At 47.3% G+C, this 21,018-nt stretch overlaps 1 protein-coding gene across 1 annotated transcript in view; it reads left to right on the top strand.

The window, feature by feature from the left end:
• The first annotated feature begins 2,575 nt into the window (after positions 1 to 2,575).
• The window catches only part of PITX3 (paired like homeodomain 3), a 46,618-nt gene continuing 28,175 nt past the window's right edge, over positions 2,576 to 21,018 (top strand). Inside the window, exon 1 of the mRNA XM_032778223.2 lies at positions 2,576 to 2,886. The gene's annotated coding sequence lies outside the window, so the exon portion shown is untranslated. The remainder of the gene's footprint in view (positions 2,887 to 21,018) is intronic.

Below are 21,018 nucleotides of genomic sequence, written 5' to 3'. Positions count from 1 at the left end.
CCCCAGATCTCTAAATGACCCCCTCAAGGATTGAACTTACAATGCTAGGTTTAATAGGCCAATGCTCAAATCACTGAGCTATCCCTCCTCCACCAAAAAGAGATTACTCTTTGTGAGGGAAAAGACTAGGTTCAGTTTGCTACCCTGTCCCTCAAAGTTCTCATTTGGAATTCTGCAGAAGGCAAAAACGTTGAACCAAATCCTGTAGTCTTTGCACAGGCAAAGGTCCCATGGAGGGCTATAAGCATTTTGAAGTAAGAAAGGACTTCAAGATTTGACCTGTCAAGAACTAAAAGAGAAAGATGAGTTTCAAGCTCTTCTAGCTGAAATCGCATGACAGACAGATCCTTTCCTAAATCAGATAAACCAAAATATGCCTCCAAAGGAGCATTTATGTCTGAACATTGATATCACATTCAGCACAACAGTATCTGAGCATCATACAGTTTGTACACCTGCCAGCTGGCATCTTCAGAATCCAGAAGAAAGTTGAGTCACAAAACTCCCTCTGTCCAAAGAGAAAATATGTTTTCACTGAATTATATGCAATCAGATGTTAGGTGGAAGAGATTTACTAAATCTAGTAGTCCCTCTGCCAGTGCAGGATTTTCCCTGTGGCTCAGGTTTTATAAAATTTAGAATGAAGCCAGATTCATCTCGGTTATGACTACTGACCTCAGAATGAATGTGGCCCCAGTCTGGTCATATAGCGGTAATAAAATCAAAAGACACATGCCAAAAACTTAAAATGATTGCATTTTAAGAAGAAAGAAAAAATGCAGCAGCTTCCAGTGACAGTCAATATTGTGATAAGAAATTAATTTTTTACTATCCAGCACTGTGTGTTGGATAAACATGTGTGTTCATATTACTGAACTTAATCCATAAAGCCTAAATCCTTACAACCTGCTTGTTGCAATATGCCTGCTTTTGGCACATTCATCTTTCCATACATATCCATATGTCATGTTATGGATTTAACATGCTCTCTGAATACACCTCATAAATCACAGAGAGTTAAATTCACTCCCCACAGCATTACTTCCTAATCTCTAAAACATATCAGGGTGAGAGCTAGAGGGTGACCTTTGGCATCATAAATCTCAGGAAAGGCTGACAAGGAAGTGACCTCAAGAAAAACTGAATACAGAAATAGGTATTCCCCCATCAGTGCCAGAAACACCTTCCACTGGTAAACCCATTCCACGCAGTAATCTCCAGGAAAGGGGAGACTCCCTAGGTTGGAACATGCCAGCTAAAATGCCAGTCCTGCGCACACTTCCACACATGCTTAGTCTGTGCATTTGCGAGTCCCAATGAAGTCCACAGCACTATTCATGTGCCTAAAATTAAGCACCAGATGTATGCAAGTATTTGCAGAACTGGGGCTTAACACTGTAGAAACACATCAGGACAGGACATGAAGACAATATCCATTCAGCTAAGGGCCAGGGTCCTGCACCACCATACAGAGAATGGACATTTTGCAGTTTACGTCAATAGAAGAACTAGACTGTAAAACTGCCAGGGATATTTAGGCTGGCAGAATGTAACTGAATTAGAAAATATCACATATATTCCAGGGTTAGTCACTCTACCTTTGGAGAAAAGGGAATGTATTGGCAGTGCAAGTTATTAGTATGTTATTGACTTCCACTTTGGCCTTTTATTACAAGCATTCCACCAGTATGATCAACCACTTGTTTGATATGTGACTTTTTCCCTAAACAACCATGGTGTGGTGGCTCTATCTGTGAAGCAGGGAAGATGCCCAATACAGCTGCAAAAGTAGAGGAGCTTTCCCTCCTAGATCTCAAAATACTTTGCAAAATCTTATTGAAGTTAGCAAGCCTCTGAGAAGGATTTTAGAGAAACCAAACTTTAAATGCTAAACTATAGAAAGAAATCATTATAAATTGGATGGTGCAGCAGAGCAGTTAACAGGATCAAACTATGGCTGAGAAGGAGACTTACTTCCTATATTTCTTACAAAGTAAGCTGAGATTTATATTTGAACCCAAGGAATACAATCCTTCCTGTGTTTCTATGGGGTTTATTAAAAACACCATTGCCATGGTACCGAATATTACCAAAGACCCTATCTCCATGCAGGTCTTAAACAGGATAAAAGATGCCGACATCTCTGCAAAATCCGCTGGTTGACCATTCTCGCCTTCCCCAGGGACAGTGCAACTGGAGGGAAGTCTCTGCATTCGGGCACGTGGTGGAAGCCCTGTGCCCACTGGGTGGGAGCAGCTGAAGGTTTGGGAACAAGAGGAAGGGACAGCCCTTGAATGGGGGGCTAAGAGGCGGGGACCAGCCAGCTGAGGCCTCGGCAATCCGCCGGCTCCCCCGAAACGCCACCGAGCTTTGCATCCCAAAGCCTGCGCAGCAACTCCCCTTCCACTTACTTCGCGCAGCTCTAGTGGGCGGGGATAGAGGGAGACGAGGCGGAGCCTAACCACCCCAGCGGACAATTAGATGGGCGGACCTCTGAATGCAAATCAGCGGCCTGTGATTGGGTTCCTGTTGCTGGGGGCGGTGCCTGAGGGCTCACAGCTGGACAGGGCCGCTGCCTGGGCTGGGGCGCGCAGCTGGAAATAGGGCGGGCTGAGCGCGCAGAGCCGGGGAGCAGCTGGCTGGGGGCGCCTGCTGCCTTCCATAAAGTGAATGGCCACAGTGAATGGGAGTCAGTCGACAGGAATCCTCCTCCTCCTCGCCTCTCTACATGAGTCACAGGCTAACAGAGCGCAGAGTGCCCAGCAGCAAGCCAGGGGGACTTACCATCTGACAGGCGCGGAGGAGACCGGGCGCTGGGGCGGGGGCAAACTGCCCTCCTTTGCCCAGGATTAAGGCCACCCGGCAGCACCAGCATCTGGAACCGCTGTAAGTACTCCCCAATCACTTATCGCCGCGACGCCTTGCTGCGGCATGCAGCTCTCCGGGCCCGTTTTCCCCGTTAAAACTCAGGCGCCAGCTCCCTGCAACTTCTGCAAAGCTGCCCTCGCGTCCCGCAGAAAGAGCACCCGCGGGAACGGATTAACGGAGAGGTGTCTGTCCATCCTTCGCGTCCCATGGCACTGTCAGGTAGCCAGCTCTGCCATGGGCGCAGCCCTGCAGTCTTTCTGCACCTCTAACTTCCCCGCGGGCCCGCCCCCCTGTGATGGGGACACTTACGTGGGTCAGCAGGAGAAGGCAGGATCGGGCCCTGAAAATCCGGTTTTGGAAAACAGACAGGCATGTTATTCGCCGGACTTTCTTAGCCGGGCTGGTAGCAGGGCGCAGCGGCTTCAGCGTGGAGGCCTGTGAGGAGCTGGGCTAAGCCAAGCGACCCTTCTCCGAAGGTCTAGCTTGTTTTGGTCTGTTTATGTTGCTCAGTTTCTACAGTCTAGATCGCCTCCAGTCCAGCCAGGCTTTAATTCCTAGGGCACTAGCTCGGGACACCCGGCCGCCGTTTCTAAACTTAGTCATTTTCCACTTAGCCGAGAGAGAGGGGCAGAGCTGTTTAATTTAGCTGGGGTTTCGCTGTAAATAATGCCATTCCGGGCTGCTAACTTAGCTGGTGGCAGAGTCCAGGGGAGAGGGTTTGGGGGAGCAGAGGCGGGGAGCCACCGCCTGGGAAGAGGAAAGCAGCTCGACGGCTTTTGGACAGCTGGATAAATGATATTTATGTAACGAACTAGCTCCTGTTTACAGCAAAGCGACCTCCCTGCAGTTCCCAGCTCTGAGGGGAGGGAGGGCTAGGCAGTTCTCCTGCACCCCCTCGCATGGGTGCTGCACCCTTGCATACCTAGCCAGAGTCACCCCCCCTCCATTACCCCCTCCCCCATTATTTCTGCGGAATCCGGCTGCTGAGCTAAAGTTGCCACCGCTCCCTTGCTTTAACTAAAATCCAGAGAGCAGGGAACGAATCCAGCCCCGAGCAGCGGTCGGTAGGGTTTCCTTCAACATTAAAATGTTCCAAGTAAAGAGCGAGTTCTAAAGCCTGCGTTCCCCGGCCGAAATGCGGGCACTGAAACCGGATTCCAATCCTATTTCGCTGCGCATTTCGTTACCGACAAACAGCGGCTCCAACAAACTCCTTGCCCGGCGCGTCCACCTTCTCCATATCCAATTATTATGCATTTCCCCACGCCACGTTTTCATTCACCTCACATTTAAACATCAAGATTTGACATGAACTGAAATCGCCACCAAAGACCTCTTAAAGAGACCTTCCGTTTTAAAAAAACCCGTATTATAATGTGTACATTATTTGTAATGGACAGGAGTAAAAACTGCTACGTAATATCAAATTTTACATCGTATAAAATTTGACGCTAAATATGCCCGATTTACTAGCGCTAAATTACGTATATGTACACACTATATATAGTAGCAATCATTTAATTTTAGTAAAGTGTTTAGATTTACATTGTACAATACAGACGAGTAAGTAGCGTGTATACAGAACAAATCATATCAATTCTAATATAAAATAATAAGTAAATATTGTTAGTAGAATATAGACAACTAATATACACACAAGGAAACCATGTGTGTATATAATATAGTATCAATTCTAGTATAAAATAATTAAATCCTGTGTGTTAGCGGTTTGTATTCTACTAATCACAGAAAAGTGTACAATATAATATGAATTATAGTGTACAATCAGTAATTGTGTATATTAGTCTAATAACAGGGAAATAGTGTGTATACAATATAGCAATAAATAGCGTGTTTCTCTGTACACTATTGACTACTTGCAATAATCGAAAGCGACAGAAATTTTTCCAGACCCAAGTTAAATTTCATTCAACGAATATTTGGTAGAATCCTGCAGCGTGGCCTCTGCTTTAAATGTTTATTATCCAGTTCGGAGCGCACCCACGCGAGCCTGTCCGTTCCTTGCAATTCTCTCTCTAGATTCATGCCCACAAACAGGATAGGTATATGCCCAGAACTCGCCCAGCACTTTCACGGCGGAGAAAAGCATTTGCACCGGGCCGGATTGTAGCAGGCCAAATCACAAGCAGTTACTATATTTGCATCCGATTGTACGGAGTGACTCTAGTGGGTGGCCTTCTAGAGTTGTGTATATATAGTTCCTTTAGGGTGACCCTCTAAGAGAGTGTCAGGCCCCCTTACCCCATCGCTGGGAAGGGGGGCTCTCCTTCCATTGCAGCTGCTGGATCGGGGTCCCCAGGGGCTGGCTGCGAGAAGCGCTGTCCTGTTTCGCTGCTTTGCTCACGGGGCTGCAGATGCCTTCTCCAGTGTCACACCCGCCAGCCCTGTGCGCTTTCTCTGCAGAACTGGCGAGCGGAGCAGAAGGGGAACCCAGCCCCCCTAGCCCTGTTCTCTAACACCGCGGGGGTTCCAGAAACAGCGTCTCTCCTAGCCGAGCAGCCGGCAGGTATAAAACCGCCCATGCACTGCTAAGGAACACGGACCTCCGCCAGGGCCGGGCCCTCCAGATCAGCCCCCACGGGGCCCTCCCTGCCTGTGGGTCTCCTGGTCTCGGGCACCTGGCTCGTCCTCAGGGCCCTGGAGGTCCCAGCGCCTCCCCACCTGCCTCCACAAGCCAGGAGGAGGCTGAGAAGAGCAGTGGTTCTTTCCTGGGCCAGGCGCTGCCTCTGGCTGGGGGTGCGGAGGGGAAGGGTGTTCAGGGGGAGGAGAGAGCAGACTAGTGGGGCTTTGATCCGGCCCTACAGAGAACGCAGCTTCCCCCCCGCAGCCCCCGCAAGCAGCCGGAGGCCCCCTCCTAGGGCAGGGCGCCGCGGCTCCTTCGTTCAAGCCTCCACTGAAAGGAGCCGAGGCGCTGGTGGCAACGGGGCTGCGGCCTGTCCTGGCCACCCGGCTCCAGACATTGTTGGGCGGCTTGATGCAGTAGCAGCCCGCTGGCCGGTGGGTTCGGCGCCCAGGTCCGCAGGCGGGGGGCTCCCGATTGAGGTGGAGCGGCCGGGCACCCGGGGCGCTGCAGGATGCGGAGCGGGGGGCTCTAGCTGCAGGGAACGTGTCAGGCCCTGCCTCAGGCAGTCCCGGGACGGGGTGAGTCCCGCAGTGACAGCGGGGAGGGTTGGTCGGGCCCCTGGCTGGAGCCCAGAGCCCGTCCTCTGCCCGAGGGGCTCTTTCCCCGGGCGGGGCCGCATGCACCAGAGCTGCCCCATGCTGCCCGCAGCCTCTGCCGGGGGAACTGGGCCGCCCCCTCCCCAGGGCAAACTCCCCCTTTATAAGCAGCCACTTACCCCGCGCCTTTTCCCCTGGGAAGGGGCCCGCTCTGTGCTGCCGAGCCGGGGCTAGTCCACTGGATCGGGGCCTCTCCTGCAGCCAGCTTCTCCTCCCGGGAAAAGCGCGCCCCGGGGCAGCCTGCTAGGAGGCAACGAGCCTGGCCTGGATTCTCCCTTAGGCCGCGGTGGAAGTAGTAAGGGGGGCCGATCGCTGGAAGCAGCGTTTGCTCCGTGAAACCCTGGGCCAAGGGGAGTCGGAGAAGAGAGGCAGAAATATCAGGGATGGGCCTGGTCTGGCTAGCGAGCAAGCCCAGCTAGCTGCAGCTAGGGGATGAAATTTACCCCACCTGCATGTAGGATGCACTGAGGTTCTGCCCCAGTCCCCCCAGCCTTTGCTTTATTGCCTAGGGCTGGTCTCTGCAGACCCCTAGCCAGAGGATCTGTCTTTCTGCACCTCCCTGGGACCACCGGGAAGTTGCTTGCACAGGTTTGGGGTTACAGTCTGAGGACCTTTCTCAAATTTTCAACAATGTTACCATGAAAATTCAGCCACTTTCTATCCAGCTTTTTGTTACTGTTAAAGGCAGCTTTTGATTTTCTTGGGCAAGCCTAGAGCTAACCCCCAGAGGGTGTAATTGGTTTGTGTGCATAGGGATAACCTCAAACTCTTGCAAGACCACTACTCTAGTTAGTATACCTCTGTTCACAGCTAAATATCAGACCAGACATCTAGCTGGAACTAGAGCTAGAGAGGTTACATTACATGAGGCTTATGCAGCTGAAGCTCAAGGATTTGAGTTTAGCAGGGGCCACTTGAGCAGACAAACCCTAGTTCTCCATCTGCCAAAGGCCTTGTCCACACCCAAGTTGCACAATCAAACTAAAAGGGTTTAGATACATAGTCACACTGGCACCTCTCCCCCAAAAGGTGGTACCCTTAAACCTACTTGCAGGCCTTCTATCAATTTAGCTTAAACTGGCATCACTAAAGCAGTGCAAAGACCAAACCCTACGGTGTATGCGGAGGAATGGATAGCTTTGTTGCTAATCTCTTGGAGGAGGTAGCTCAGAGATTCCTTTGAGATGGAACAGTCCGAAACATGTAGTGCATTCCTCTGTAGCCCATGCCCTCAGAGAAGGTCAAGATTTCAGTGTCTTCATTAAATTCCCTGATCTAGATTAAAGGACACAGCTGCTGAAATGCAGCCAGACCCTCTCCTGGCAGAGGGTACCTAGAGATGCCCTTAGTGATGCTCGCTTGGAGCTCCTTTAGCATTCCCTGTGTGGGAAAAGTGCTGGGCTAAGTGGCTAGCCAACTGAAATCTATTGATCCACAGAACAGGTAGAACTGGCGGGAGAGAAGTCATCAGAACAACTTATCCACATCCTGTCCTGCCAAACTTCCACTATGACCAGGAGGACCCACAGTGATGGTGCGGAGGGGAGTTGTGCCTTCACAACATGCTGAATCCCTGGCCTCTGTCTGCTGTGATATGCTAAGAAGGGGGACAAGTGGTATAAACTGGTGGTGATGTGTGATTGTGTTGGACACGTGCCTGCTGGGAACTGGCTCCACATACTGAGGCTACCAAACTCCTGTCAGATAGTTACAACTTGTGGATATGTCGAATGTGGGGTAATATTCCCTGCATGCAATCAGAAACAATACGAGGAAATGCTCCTCCCTCTGTGAACAGCATCCCAAAAACTTATGATAGAGAGGTGAACCTGAGTACAGAGACTCTGCCAAAAAGAAAGAGGGAGGAACCAGAAATAGGAGATCTGACCCAGAGGATGGGATGAATATGGGATCTAAGCCGTGACCCCCACGGAGAGGATGTCACCCAGAATATGAACCTTGGCTTGTAGGGACAGGAGATGAGCACAAATGGTGAATCTGGCCTATTAGACAGTGAATGAGGGCTGGAGCCCTGATTTGGGAATGGGGGATTATGGTGGTTCTGCAGACCTGGTCTAGGGAAATGGTCGTGAATGCGAGAGGAGACTTGAACTATAAGGTAGCCTAGAAAAAACTGGAGTGTAACTGGGTGGGGGCTCAATTATTTCCTCCCTTTTTTAAAGAGGAAGATAAATGCTGTTAGTTATTTGGGGCCTGGTTCTAAAAGGTATTGAGCACCCTGCACATCTGTTGAGCTCGCTGGGAGCTGAGAGCACGCAGCACCTGGCAGGAGTGAACCTCCTGTTTGGAATCGATGCAGAGAGGGGACCAGGAGCAGAAATTCTGTGCAGTATTCTGTCACTCCATTCATCTGCTCATGCTCCATGTTTACAAATTGGAACCAAAGTTAATGCCAAGGCTATTCAGAAAGAATCTCCTGTCAACACATTGCTGAAATTAGTTGATTTTCTAGAAGACTAGAAAAGAGGATTCTGATGACGCCAGGCTGCAGTTTGATTTCCCCTCTTCCTATTTGTGCTCCCCCTCCCCGGCACCCTTGCCCTCCCTCCCATTTCACCTCTGAATATTAATGCCTCTGGCAGATTGGATAATAATGTGACTGGGAATTGAATGAAGCTGGTTATTAGCTGCTGGACTCCTTGATGTATTTAAGGGAGCCCCATGTCTGTTACTGAAGGATCAATAGTCTGAGGGCCAAGAGAAAGGTTGGGGGGAGTGTATAGGGCAACATGGCTCTTCTCTAGCAGAGTTGTCTGAAATCAACATCTCAGTCTAACCTAAGGGAAGGCCTCCAGCAAGAGGGTGAATATGATTTAGCCAGAGCAGAGATTCCTGTTATATCTTCATATACAGAGCTGTCATTTTGCAGTATGTACAGTAATTAAATATTTAAACATTGCCTTTCTGTAGGGAAATAGATCAGCTCTTTAGCATTAGAGAGCTACTGAGAAATGATCCTGTTACTGTTAGATTTAAAAAGCTTGTATGGGGATCACCATTTGTAAAATGAGGATAAAGGTACTGACCACCTTTGTAAAGTGCTTTGAGCTCCACTAGTGAAAAGTGTTTAGATGAGATATTAATTATTATGGGAAGTCTTCCCCCCTCTCTCACAACTGGGTCAGTCAGAACTTTCATTCAGTTTATTTCCCTACATATTTGCACAAAAATGCCCAATCCTGCACTGATGAATCCAGGGGTAGCTTTGCCACTAATTTCAGTAGGAACAGGATTGGGCCCATACACGTTTAATTTGCTCTTAGGTGCCTTTCCTTTAATAACACTTCCTAGTATTTTGTAGCACTTCATCAGTAGCTCTCAAAGCCCTTTACAAGGGAGGTGGGTATCATTATCCCCCTTCTGCAGATGGGGAAACTGAAGCACAGAGCAGTGAAGTGTCTTGCTCAAGGTCACCCAGCAGGCCAGTGGTGGAACTGGAAGTAGAACCCAGGTCTCTTGAGACCCACTCTGGTGCACTGTCCACCATCTCTGAATGCTCTGCAAGCAGTTACATTTCACAGACTGTCTGTGAGGCAGGCAAGTGGGATTATCCCCATTTTACAGCTGGAGGAGCAGGCAGAGACACTGGAAACTGCCCCCCAGCAGCAGTGAATCTCAGAGCCCAAGTCAATTGATTCAGGCCCGAGCCTGGGCTCTATCACCTGGCGATGAGGCTGGGTTTTGGAGCCTGGGATCCAGCCCTGTGGAAATGTCTACACTGCTGGTTTTAGCCCGGTAGCACACCCAAATCCCTTTACCCAGGCTCTGAGACCCGCTGATGCGTTTTTTGTTTTTGCAGTGTAGATGTATCCATAGCCGTTAATTTCTAGTGCCCAGTGTCACAGTTTGGGCTGGATTTTGCCATGATGCCAATCACTCCACAGCTCCTATTGCCCTCGACTGGAATTGTGGGCGCGTACCAGTTACGACTACTGGGCCCTCGATGTCTCAGACTGGCCCCTAAAATCAGTGGCTATTTGAGATATCCTGAATTAAAGGGACACCGAATTAAAAAATGCCATTTCTCTGAAATAATGTTCTGATGCTTAAGAGTCCAGTAACTGAAAGATTGGAGAAAAATCTCTGTTTTAGTTTATTCGTTCTGTGCATTCAGTAGCACTTTGTATGGTCTGTTTCATTGTTTCCACACAGAGGCCCTGAGCCTCCAAACTGTTCCACACAGGCAGTTCCCTGCCTCTATTTGCTGCCACTCAGGTCAGTGGGGCTTCCCAGGAGTGCAGGGATCTGCCTACCCTGTGCTGCTTGCTAGATCGGGCCCACAGTCAATCTGCTTCCTCTCACTGGTTGGGCCTATCACACAGCGACAGGGGACTGAAATTTGAAAATAGGAAAGTGCGATTGTTAAATCAAATGAGCCAGCATAGGACCGGAAATTACTTTTAACTTACATTTTTTAAAAACACATTTCTAATTAAAGGTATCCCTGATGTCTGCACGCCATCTTTATCTATCCCCACTGCATCAGGGAGGGACACAACATATTTTGTAACAAGTCTTTTTTAGTGATCCTTAAATATATAGTGGTGCTAAATAACAAGTGATCCTTGTATAAAATATATGGTCACGGGAGAATGGAGATTCAGCCACCTGGTTTTGTGAATTTAAAGAATTTGTCAGTTTAAAAATCTTATTTTAAACACATTTATTTACCCATTTTTACTAAAAAGACCACAGATTAGAACACTTTTAAAATACTTTATTTATTTGTAGCCATTTTTTTTCTGTTTGTTTCTGAGTTTGGACATGGAAAATCACATGAAATTAATTTCCCCTTTGTTCCATTAGTTTAATTTTTGGGTTTTCGATGCTGCTGCGTTTGGTCTACAGATACTGCAGGGACATTTGCATTTGTTTAATTTGCTGTCAAAATAAATTCCTGGCTCGTTTCTGTTGGGGTCTGAGGTTTTGTATTAGGTTGGCTTTGATCCTGGTGCAACTGAAGTTAACAGCAAAATGTCCATTTTACAAAACCTAAATGTTGGACCAAATTTGAATCAATACCTTCGGTTTAAGTTTGATTCACAGGGTCATATAATACTCCTGATCTGTGTACAGAATCCATGCTAAGGTCAAAGGAAATTTTAGGTGTAAGATAAAGGGTCATATATACACTTTCATGTCAAGTTTAAAAGGGTTCTGTGGATTAATTTTTTGTTGGTGGGTTTAAATGATGGTATTAAAAAAAATGCCTCTGCCTCCTATTCAGGACGCTCAGTGTATTGGCTCAGATGTCTGTTAACACTAGAACAAACTGGGGATTATGCACTCCTACCAGTGAATGCAGGCTACAAATCCTTAGGAATCTGTACTTAGTGTCACTAAGTTGTGTGTTACATTAGGTGGTAAGCAATTACAGATTTTGATATTGATGAGGTCAAGATATTTCTCAGGGCAACCATTTTAATTCCAGAAGTAGGATGAATCATTGAATTGTTTAACTAATGTGGACATAAACTAGCAAATAGGAAGTTTTGGTTATTTAGCTATTTTGAAAAGATTTTCCTAGGGACAATAATTGTATGACAAATTAATTATGGACCTGATCCTGTTTTTCTTACGCACCCAAAATTCCACACCTTCCGAGGCTCAAATGTGGGAAGCAATGTATGACAGAGACTCAAAATGAAGAACAAAAAAATTATTCTAGAATCTCACCATCATGATGATTTTTGATAATTTGCAACAGTAAGCAAGAGGGACACTGCGTTTGGAATGTAGTTAGCTTTGGGACTGTAAGCAAGGACATTTGAGGATGTGTTGCACAGGGAATTCAGAACCTGGGATTGGGCCCTATATTGATATATTTTGTTGTGATGGGTGCTAGTTATTGATAGATTTTAATTATCCCTTCTCTTCCCCACTATTTATAAACACGGATCAACTATCTTTTGGCACATTTACAATGCAAGATATCAGCTAGCCCACGGACCCAATCCTGCAAATCTTCTGTGCACTGATTTGCCAAGCGGGAGGGCTGTTGATGGAGGAATTACAGGATCAGCTAACAAGGAAGCTCTTCCTCACTACAAACAGTAACACCCCTCCACACACACACACACTGCCCCCCTCAAACAATGACTGCATAAACAAATTGACCTTCAGGGCATGTTGCAAGGTCCATAAACTCCAGCTTTGTCAGACTGAGGAGTTGGGGAAGCAAGTTCTAGCATAGATCACAGAGATGCGCTCTCCTGAGTCATAGCAATCTAGGGACTGTCCACGGAAATGTATTGTATCTCCTTTTCTTCTGTACATTGTGCTCTGAGATCATCGGCTTGTTTTATTGTCAGGTGATCTGTGCTGCATAATGGATTTATTGCCAGATTTTTTTTTTAAAGTATGAATCGCTTAGAGAAAAAAACACTCAGGAAATCTTGTTGCCAGATGCAGTTGACACTAAACCCCTCCAGTGCTGGGGGTTTGCACTTTAAGACCATACACCTCCTTCAAAGCAAACCACCCTCTTGTGGAATCTTGGAATAATCAATTGAGCCTGTCTTTGGAGAGGCGGGCACATAAGGGTATCAAACTCCACTGGCATTTTCAGTATTCTCACTTCAAGACACTGCTGCTCACTCCACTCCGCACTGATTTTGAAAAAAAATGTCAGCCCCAAACCAAAATTCCACTGGACTGTGTTGGTCTTTGTTGATGTTCATCACAAAATAAATGTCTATGTAAGTTACAATCCCTTCTCTTTCTCTCAAAAGAAAAAGATGCATTACAGAAATGCTGGCAGATTGTAAAATATATCAGCTATGCGGCAGTCACTCCACCGAAGCTAGAGATAGGTAGAGTGCATTACATCCAAATTAAGTGCCTCATTGTTTCTTACCTTTGGTGCTGTGCATCATTCTCATTTCTCTTGATTAGGGGCTGCCTTAAGCTGGCTTACTAATTGAAAGGCCCCTTTATGTCTTCAGCAATGTCTGAGTCATATGCTGCCTTCCATCTGCATACAAAGCTTAGTGACATCAGCTGAAGTTGCATGGCTGGATGGAGGGTAAGATACTAAGGGCTTGGCTGCAGTTTTGGTACCACTATCGGTTGAAAAACTCAGTTTACAGGCATAAGCTATACTGATTTAAGCCCCTTTATAGCAGTGTAACTGTATCCATTCTAAGAACTGGCCTGGTTTGATTATTTCAGGATTAAAAAAAAAAAATCACACCAAAATAGTGTATTAGTCCTAAAAAAAACCCCAAACCTGTTTAGTCCAGGCCTAAATCTTCAAAGCCAGTATCTGGCCCTAAATCTTCATTCCATGAGTGGAAGAGACAGTTCTTGTGTGTTTCATTCAGTTGAGTATAGGATGTTGATCTTAGGTTGTCAGAGAAAGGGCTTTAACAGGTGGTGTTTGGCTCTCATTTCTCTGCATGGTTCTGTGTGCAATCTTTATTTCTGACTGCTGCCTCCACCTCAACCAGGGTGTCAGAATTCATTGTACATTTTTAGCTTCAGCAGTGCAGTTTCTACCATGTTGATATAGGCCAGGTCCCGAGGCTGTACATGTGAGTAACATCTTTGAAATCAATAGGAATATGCCTAAGAGTGAGGGCTGCAGGATCAGATGAGGCATCAGTGAATACAGATCAGTACTACAGGTATGTACAGATTAGACAAACACGGAATCTCGCTCCATTTTACCAGGTCATTTGTTTAAATGTTAAGATTTTCTTCAGATAGAATTTCTAGGTAAATGAGCTTCAACCCCACCCTCACCAAAATGTGTGATTATTTTTTCTTAAAAAAAAACCTCTTCTGTAGCACCTATTGCCTTATGCCATGTCTATGCTAGGAGTGTTTTGGCAGTATAACGATACCAAGATACTATATTGGCAAAGTGCTCCTAGTGAGGACATAGCTTATGCCAGTGAAAATGTGCTTTTGCTGATATAGCTTATGCCTGCCCCCCACCAGAGGATTTTGCTGGTATAAACACATCCATACTAAGAGTTTTTGCAAGCACCGCTTTGTTGGTCTGGGGTCACACCTCTTTACACCCCTGCAACAAGCTAGGCTGGCAAAAGTTTGTAGCATAGATCTGGCCTACGTATCCACGTACCACACAGGAAAGTTGTCCGGCATAGCAAGATCTATAGTGGGTTTTGCAGATTCTTAAAAGTCTACAGCAAAATATAACATTAGGTGTGGAAAGAAGCAGGGAGGCCAGGTTTCTGGTTGCTGCTTAGTAACTGCTTTACAATGTGTAAGGAATAAAACCTACATTGCCTGCTTTGGTTGATCAGTTGGTCAACCTTCTTGATACCTTCTCTTGATACCTTTTAACAGCAGCATTAAAGAGTATAAAGATTCCTGTTATCATCATATTACTTTGCAAACTGCTTTGGGATAGCCCAACTAAGGAACATGCTGTATTCCAGCTCTATTCTACTCTACCCTCTCGATTAAGAGATTCTTTCAGACCCAATACAATTTCGCTTCAATAGAGCTGTGAATGTCCCTCAGGACACTGGATACATCACGGTTTCAGTGGAAGCATATAGAACAGCATTCCATCCCTTTTGGGGTGGATGCTTATTATGTATGGGACACTAAGTCACAGTTCTTCCCTTGGGGCACACAATACAGACCATCAAATAAGCATAAAGGACATTTAATTCCATCCTAATTCTTTGCCCTGGACACACTGACATGAAGCTGTCAATCCTTGGGACATTTCCACAGTAATCATTACAATCCACTGCGATATGTCACCAGTGATTTATTAAACCTCTTGTCCTGGACCAAGGGTTAAATGATCACCCTCCTCCCCAGTGGCCTGCCCATTAATAGGGGCAAGAAGTAAAAGAATAGCCCATCCTTTGAGCTGCCTACAGCTTCGGCACTCTTTATTCAACAATGAATTAGGCAATGTCTGATAATTACATGCATTTCCCTGTTACCTCTTCTCTGAGGACCTGGAAGCACAGAAATGCAGCACCCCTGGTAGGTCAGGATGATTAGCACCATTTTAGAGACAGGAAATGGAGGCCCAGAAGAGTTGAGTGACTCACTAACTCAGTGACAGTGCTCCTGGCTCCCAGGCCAAGTGATCAGCAAGCTAGGGCAACACCTGTGAGTCAAACGTGGCTGGAAAGTCAGCTTGTCCTTCTGTCTCCTGAAGGCTGGGAGTTCCCCTTGCCAGGGGTTAATGTGACACTTTCCCATGAATGCTCACAGTGACAAACCAGTGTTAACAGAAATATCTGCATGTGCGAGGAAGCCACTTGTCCAGCCATATAAACAGGGAGTTAAAAAAAAAGACCCACAACCAAACCTAAGGCAACAAACATCCAGGGGCCTGAGGACTTTGGCAGGGGGAAAAGTGTCCCAAGGCCAGCAGACGTGTCATCTCCCAGCATGCCCGAGTTTGGGGTTAGAGCCCACCAGCAGTTGGGAGTGCAAGAGCCAAACCAAGAAAAAGGTTTATAATAAACTAACTCAGCCTGAGCTGAGGGATGGGGAACCATTTCATCCTGAGTGCGCCTGCACATGCTGCTCAGCCAGTCCAGCACTACACACAGCCGCAAGACTGTAGAGGACAGCAGATTACTCTCCTGTCCTGCAATGGATTTGTACTCTGTGTAACTGGTTTGCTGCTGCTGTTTATCTTCTAGTGATTAATGGGCTGCCTCGGTTCCTGTTGCCATTCCATTAAGATCAGAAACGTAGGGGAGTTACACTGAGCGGTTTTGCAGCAGAAGATTCTGTTCTGCCCTTAGTCTTATTACTGCAGTCCTGACAAAATTGGGAGCTGCCTTCCTTTTTTAGCTGTAACGTCACTATAAAGAACTGCAGCTGAAACACCTTTGAATGAGTTTTTGTGCTGGATTCTCCTGCTCACATGTGTTTCTGGGCCTGGGGTGCAATGGCACTTTAAATCCAGGCCCACTGAGCACCCCATGCCTGGCTGGCCTACCCCCAAGCCGCTGAACTCCCTGAATCTGGATCCCTGAGTGCTTCTCCTGGATTGGACAGGCAGGAACCTCAGTTCTCCTGCACACCCTCTGCCTATTCCCCTGTGATGAGCCGGAACAGGAAGGCAGAGCTGTTCTACCATAGGCCAGCGTCTTTCAGGAACCAAAGTGAAGAGAAACACATTGTCCTCATGAAACTGCAATGAAATAAACCTCAGAATGTTTATCGCAGCTAAAAATAACCCTTCCTGCAGGAGAGGGGTGAACAGGAGTACAAGGGGAATAGGGACTTGTAGGAGAGAGAGGGAAATTAATCAACTAAACTCCATCAGGAGAAGAGCCCTTTCCAGCCATCTGATATCTTGGCTTGATGGAGCAGAGGAAGAGAGGGTCCTTCCTTAGGAGATCCAATGTAATAATTCAATTGCACCTTAATCTCAGATGATAACTAGAGGTGGGCTCTTCTCCTCTGCCAGTTTATATTATGACATTTAGAGACTGCTTTTCAGCTCGAAGGTGGATCCTAAGCAGTTATGGAGACAGTGTATCGAGCCAGTACTGAAACATCGCCACGTTGGGGGTGAGCCACAGCACCTACCTCATAGCACCAAGCAACCAGACAGACAACCCTGTATCTGTAAGTTACTAGTCCAAGTCTGCCCAGCATTGTCACGTGAAAAGGCTTTTGCTAGCTGATTGTAGTTAAATAGGGTTACTAGATAGCAACTGCGAAAAACAGGACAGGGAGTGGGGGGTAATAGGCGCCTATATAAGAAAAAGTCCCCCAAAACAGGACTGTCCATTTAAGGGACCTACAGTTAAGGGACCTATGTGTCCAGGGCCGGCGCTTCCATTTAGGCGACCCAGGCGGTCGCCTAGGGCGCCAGGATTTGGGAGGGCGGCATTTTGTGACCCTCAGCGGCAATTTGGCGGTGGGAGGTCCTTCACGCTCCATGTCTTCGGTGGCAGAGGGGTTCTTCCACACTCCGGGTCTTCGGTGGCAATTCTGTGGCGGGTCCTTCACTCTCTCTGGGACCCGCCGCTGAAGTGCTCTGAAGACTGGGAGCGCAGAAGGACCCCCACCACCGCAGAATTGCCGCCAACGACCGGGAGCGCGGAAGGACCCCCGCCTAGGGCGCCAAAAACCCTGGCGCTGCTCCTGTATGTGTCGTGAGTTTGGCAGTCTCAAGCAGTTCTCAGTGGACAACAGTGGTTCTCAGACTAGGGCTGCCGCTTGTTCAGAGAAAGCCCCTGGTGGGCCGGGCCAGTTTGTTTACCTGCTGCATCTGCATGTTTGGCTGATCGCGGCTCCCACTGGCGGTTTGCTGCTCCAGGCCAATAGGGGCTGCAGGAAGCAGTGTGGGCTGAGGGACTTGCTGGCTGCCCACCCTGCAACCCCCATTGGCCTGGAGCAGTGTACCATGGCCAGTGGGAATCTCGATTGGCCGAACCTGTGGACGCGGCAGGTAAACAAACCAGCCCAGCCCACCAGGGGTTTTCCCTGAACAAGTGGCAGCCCTAGTTTGAAAACCACTGGTCTACACTACATAAACCACCATTGGCTTCCATGTCAGCTGCTAGATTTCAGTCAAGAAGTTATGGTGCATTTGCCCTGGTGTGACGGAGTATCACTAGAATTAGGAAAGAGAAGCCATATATTTTGAACAAATGGCTTGGTCTCTATTGGTTTGCTAGGGAGGGGAGCCCTTAGAGAAGAAGGAATGCTCCTCTTTCCCACCCAGTATTGCCAGGCTAGGATAGAGTTTTTTCCTCAAAACTAGAAAAGGGGGTAAAATATGAAGGTTGAAAAGAATAATGCTTGACAGGAAACTAGACAGTACATGGTACACAACAAATATACTCCTCTCCCAGAGTGGGAGACGGAAGGGCTGCTCTTCCAATGCCTCATAAAGCACACTGGGAAAGGAAGGGGAAGAGTCTGAAGGCCTCTGCAATGGAAACATTTCTCTAGTATTTGAAAGAACAGGAGCAGGTGGTGCCAGAAAGCCTCTTGAGAGAGGAAAACCTGGAGTGTGGATGAGTATCAATTTGAAGGAAAAAGCCTCTTGTGTATATATTTAAAAATCTGTGTCTCTGAGCCCTATGGCTCACTTGGCTATATGTAAGTAGTTGTGTCTGTTAGAGCATTTGAAGATCTAGGGTGTCTGTTATACTTTCTATTCTTATTTATCTTACTGCTGCAGCTGCTATAATAGGTAGGATGTCTTGACCCATTCGTAGGTGCTGGAACTAGGGGTGCTGCTGTACCCCCTGGCTTGAAACAGTAATAACAACCCAAATACATGGCTTCCACCTTCAGTATCCCCATTGTAAAAATTGTTCCAGTACTGACCCATCTCTTGATAGTGACACAGACTGATCAGTCTCTTCTTACCTCCTTCTACAGCCTGGCCGAGGCAAAGTGGTGAAGGTGTTGCCTGCTCTTGTGATTATACTGTGAGGCTTGTGATACTATTTTTTTCTTAAAGGCCCAGCTCCTGGAGTCATGTGACAACATGAGAACCTTAGCTTTCCTTTTGAAGAAGTAAGCTTTTTGTTGTGGAGAGATGCTTGTATCTATAACAAGAGTGTACCTTAAAGGCTCCGAAAGCACAGGCAACACACAACCTCCCCAACTTTTTTTAAACCAGGCTTATGAGTCAGGCCCTGTTATGAATGCTTGCGGGGTGGCAATGCCAGAGCAATGTGTGAAGAACACCTGCCACTGTCCATGTTGTGCCAGTCTTAGGCTGCTTGAGAACTTTTGTCTCCAGGACTGTCACGCCATCACCTTCCCCCAGTACTAGAGTCAAACAAACACACAAACAAACAGCATGCATGAACTCTGCATAATACCTTGGGGGAGGAACTGAAGCTTGTCCAATGAAAATACTGCAAGGAAACACATTTATTCTTTGCTCTCTGCTCTGCAAGGACTACAGCACCAGTCACTCTGAGTGAGCCTGGCTTTCATATTACCACTACAGTAGCTACCCTTAAAGCTGTGGTTCTTGAACTTTGCCATGCTGGGGCCCCTCTCCTTTAGCAGTAGGGGCATGTTAGAGTATTCATGACTCCCAAGGTTGAGAACTCATGCTTTAAAATTGATATTACCTTTGCGATACAGTGATATTTCAAATGTGACCATGTGGTAACAGAGCAAATGCTGACTTCAATGGTAAAATCTTTCCCCAAGGACAGATAAATCACAAGGTAAAAATCCAGTGATACTGTGTAGTGTAGCTCAAATATTCTTGCTTGGTGTGTTCTTTCTGTGTGTAAAATCTTCACCTAAAATGAAATCTGCCCTGACCCATATACAGGAGCGGCGCCAGGGTTTTTGGCGCCCTAGGTGGGGGTCCTTCCACGCTCCCAGTCGTTGGCGGCAATTCTGCGGTGGGGGGGGGTCCTTCCGCACTCCCCATCTTCGGGGTACTTCGGCGGTGGGTCCTGGAGTGAGTGAAGGACCCGCCGCAGAATTGCCGCCGAAGACCTGGAGCGCAGAAGGACCCCCCCGCTGCAGAATTGCCGTCGAGGGTGGCAAAATGCTGCCCCCCCGCCCAAATCCTGGCGCCCTAGGCAACCTCCTAGGTCACCTAAATGGAAGCGCCGGCCCTGCCCATATAAAGCTCAAGTAATTAAACTTTGTGTAAGTCTGTGGTCTTGAAATAGTGGCTATGTCTCCTCTCTACCAGTTGCCTGAGATGATCTTGGGGAAGCTGTATAAACGTAAATGCTTATGTTTTGCCACTTGCCCCATCACAGATCCTTTCCACAGCATGACGGGGTGGGCAGATACTCTCAGGTGTTTGCTAACCTGCAGTCTGCCCCGTGGTGGAGTTTCAGTGGTCTGAAAGACTGAGGCCACGTCTACACTACGGGATAATATCGAATTAGCTAAAATCGGTTTTATAAAACTGATATTATAAATTCGATTTCATGCCGCCACACTAGGCACAGTAATTTGGCGTTGTTGCGCATTGGCTGAGTGCAGTTCACGGTCGGAGGATTAACTGAAAGCGCGTGCTAGATCCGAGACCTAGCTCTATATACAATGCTGGACGTAGCCCATAGTTCCCCACGCTCATTCTACCCGCCCTTGGAATTTCTTGTATGAATTCAGTGATAGCGAGTCGAGCATAGTTTCCGTATTATTACGTGTATCGTCATCCGTCATCCTGTGCCTTACCTGGAATACATACCGATATGCATAGCCCGCATTTCGCGCCGTTTTTACGTCGGTGGATTGCCTGTGCCATATACGCTCAATAAAATGCACCGGCAACTCCCATGGAGCCCGTTCACCCTGTTTTTTGTTGCCTTCTCCGGCACCTAGGGATAGATGTGTAGCTAGCAAGATATGCCACGGAGAGAGAGGGGCATAACTCCAAGCGCGATACAAGCAACAAGCATTCACGTTTGCTTGTTGCAGCACATAGATATTTAAAGGTCAACCGAGATGGTTACTACGAGTGTCGTATGTTCACATGTATCCGCTACTGCTCGAGAAAGGAGAATGAGGAGTTAGACAGTTATGCCTTCTCCTTCTGCTAAGTAGGTCTGCGGCGATGCTGAAATGACCCTGTATTTTACCTGGGCTCTAGATATATGGAATTCAGAGGCGGCTGGGGCGCCATGCAAAATGCAAAATTGAGGGATTTTAACTTCTACTTGCGGGGCCATACTCGCAGTTCATCCTTGCCATTGTATATCGTGTTTGCTAATGTGAGGAATTAGAGTCAGTCGCATTGCCCAGCTAAGAAGAGTGAAAGTGAGGGACAACCTTGGTAGATGGAAAAATTAATTGAGAGACACTTATGTATCAGACGCACATGCTTGCTCCGTGTCAGTATGTCTATCTATGGAGTAGGATGCACCCCCTACGCACAACCCAGAGCGCGACATTTTGTGTCGTGGCTCTCATCTTCCCCTCTAACCTACCTGGGCT

This window comes from Chelonoidis abingdonii, chromosome 16 (assembly GCF_003597395.2).
Source record: "Chelonoidis abingdonii isolate Lonesome George chromosome 16, CheloAbing_2.0, whole genome shotgun sequence".
NCBI lineage: Eukaryota > Metazoa > Chordata > Testudines > Testudinidae > Chelonoidis > Chelonoidis abingdonii.
The sequence above is the reverse complement of the archived record's forward strand: the minus strand, read 5'-3'. Positions and strand labels throughout refer to the sequence as shown.